General features: G+C 35.5%; 1 pseudogene; it reads right to left on the bottom strand.

Moving 5' to 3' along the window:
• Positions 1 to 731: 731 nt before the first annotated feature.
• LOC126495839 (adenosylhomocysteinase-like) overlaps positions 732 to 2,885 on the bottom strand; it is a 12,021-nt pseudogene continuing 9,867 nt past the window's right edge.

The raw sequence follows: 2,885 nt of genomic DNA, 5'->3' as shown, positions 1-2,885 counted from the left end.
TTAATTGTATGATTTTGGTTTTAGTGTGAATACTTGGATTTCTGTATAGATTATAGACATGAATTTCTTTTCAGTTTCTTCTGGAGCCATTTCACACTGTTGACTATTTTCTTCTCTGTGGAGACTTTTGAATTTCATGCAGTTCTACTTGTTCGTTCTAAGATAATTTCCTGTGTTGTCAATGTCTTTTTCAGAAAATTCTTGCTTATGTCTTTATTTTAAAATATTTTTCCAGGCAAATGGATGGAGCTAGAAAACATCATTTTGAGTGAGGTAACCCAGAGATAGAAATACAATTATCACATGTACTCACTCATAAGTGGTTTTTAAACATAAATCAAAACCAGTCTACAAATCACAATCCTAGAGAACCTAGACAACAATGAGGACCCTAAGAGAGACTTACATAGATCTAATCTACATGGGAAGTAGAAAAAGAAAAGATCTCCTGAGTAAATTGGGAGCATGGGGACCTTGGGAAAGGGTTGAAGGGGAGGGGAGAAGAACAGAGGGGAGCAGAGTAAAATGTAAAACTCAATAAAAATCAATAAAAAGTATTTTTCATGTACTTTCATTTAAAAGACTCATAGTCTTTGGTTTTACACTAAGATCTTTGGTCCAGTTGAATTTATTTTGGTTTTAGAAGTAAATTAAAACTTCCCACTCCTCATCTGAAAAATATATGGCCACCTCATCAAATAGGACTGGTACCTGGGACACAAATAATACCACTAGAGTGATGGTTCTGCTGCCAGGGTCTTCTGGGAATTCTCCTTCACTGGCTGAAGACGATCTATGCTGAACAGACCCTCTACAGCTGTTTAGCAGAATAACAGTTAGCCAGAAAATTACCATAGCACACTGAGTCTGCTACTCCCCACTAAATAGAAGCTGATCCCAGTAATAAACTTTGATAACAAAGAAAAAAAAAAGAAGTAAAGACTTAACTTCAAATTTTACAAGTCAGTCTCCAATTTCCCACTGCTTTTTGTTGAAGAGACTGCTCTGCCCATCCAAAGTATATTTTTGACATTTTTGTAAATATTAGATACCTGCACCTGTGTGTTTATTTCTGGATCTATCATTCCCTTCCACTTGTCTCTGTTTGTTTTTATGTCACTCTTCAGCTGTGTTTAATAGTGTGGCTCTGTGCTACAGTCTGAGATGATGTGGGAGGTCCTTCTGTCTATGTGTTGCTTTTATTGGTTAATGAATAAAGAAACTGCCTTGGGCTGTGGGTAGGGCAGAACTTAGGTAGGCTGGGAAAACTAAACTGAATGCTGAGAGATAAAAGGACAGAGTCAGACAGATGCCACATAGCCCCACTGGAGACAGACACCAGAACATTAGCAGATAAGCCACAGCCAATTTAACTTAATGGGTTAAAGTAATATGTAAGAGTTAGCCAATAAGAAGCTAGAGCTAATGGGCCAAGCAGTGATTTAATTAATACAGTTTCTGTGTGATTATTTTGGGGTTAAGTGGCCGGGAACACACTAGTAGCTCCTTACTACACTGAGGTCAGGTATTATGGTATCTACAACATAATATTTTTTTCTATTGAGGATTGCTGTGACTATTTGAGATCTTTTGTGTCCTCATCATAACTTTAGTATTTTCTTGTTCTATGAAGAACATCATCAGAATTTGGATTGGAATTGTGTTAAATTTGTAGGTTGCTTTAACAAACTATTTTATGAATTTGATATTTTCATAATATTATTTCTGGTTGTCCAAGAATGTATGTACTGTCTCCAATTTTTGTTTTCATGGTAGAGATCTTAAACTTATCTGTTAGATTTATTACTTGTTATATTTTTGTGGAACTAACTGTGAAGAGGATTTTTTTCTGGTTTCTTTCTTGATATGTTCATTATTAGTATGGAGAAAAGCTATTGATTTGTATGCTTGTGTAACATACTATTTTGCTCAAATTGTTCATTGGATTTAGTAGTTTTCTGGTGGCAACATTATGACCTTTTTAAGATCATATTATTTTCAAGTAAGGTTCATTTAGTGTTTACATACTAAAATCATTGTACCTTTGTGATAAAATGTGTTCTTTGTTATTGTTATGCCCTTCTTTATAGCTTATGACTAGTTTCAATTTAAATTTACTTAATCAAGTACCATAATAGGTATTCCAGCTTTCTTTGGCTTCAATTGGATTAATAGGTTGGAATCTTACCTTTAACAATTAGTCTGCAAACTAACTGTTAAAGGGAACTGTATATGCTTTTATACAGTTCCCTTTTCTACAAGAGGGTCCCATTTCTCAATCTCTCTATAAAAGGCAGACTTTGATAAGGTACTCATTTCCCATCCCCATTATGCCATAGTTCGTCCACCATTATAAACTCCTGTATGTGGTGAAGATGGATCTATCCATCTCATATTTTACACTGCTTATTTTCCTCTTGGAGCATACCAGATCCTAACAATGACACAATGTTCTTGGTTGCCAGATAATTTACTCTCAGCAGCTGGCACTGTGTGCATTCCTGAGGTTTCCCCCTATTCTGTGTATACTCTTCATTCCAGAACTGTGAGTCATGGTTAATGTCCCAAGTGTTGCTTCCTCATACATACCTGTCTCTATTGTGTCAGAAAAGTTCCCAGGATTAGGAATTGTACTTAGGAATTCCAGGTAAGAGATTGTGTTAGCCTCCTCTTGAATCTTAGGAGAAATATTCAAGAAACAACACAATTTCCAGGTAAAATTACAGCTATTGCATGTGTGACTAACAAGGTAAAATTAAAAACTGCTTCAAACATTAATATAATGAGAGAGAAAAGAGCCTAAAAACTGCATGAATTTTACAAATTCCTATGCTGTCCTATGGACTACTGGTCCTTGTCAAGTGAGAGAGTATTTCAGTGGATGC

The sequence above is a fragment of the Alexandromys fortis genome, unplaced genomic scaffold (assembly GCF_014885135.2).
Source record: "Alexandromys fortis isolate MF-2015 unplaced genomic scaffold, M_Fortis_MF-2015_v1.1 scaffold_398, whole genome shotgun sequence".
NCBI lineage: Eukaryota > Metazoa > Chordata > Mammalia > Rodentia > Cricetidae > Alexandromys > Alexandromys fortis.
This window is presented reverse-complemented; position numbering and strand designations above follow the sequence as displayed.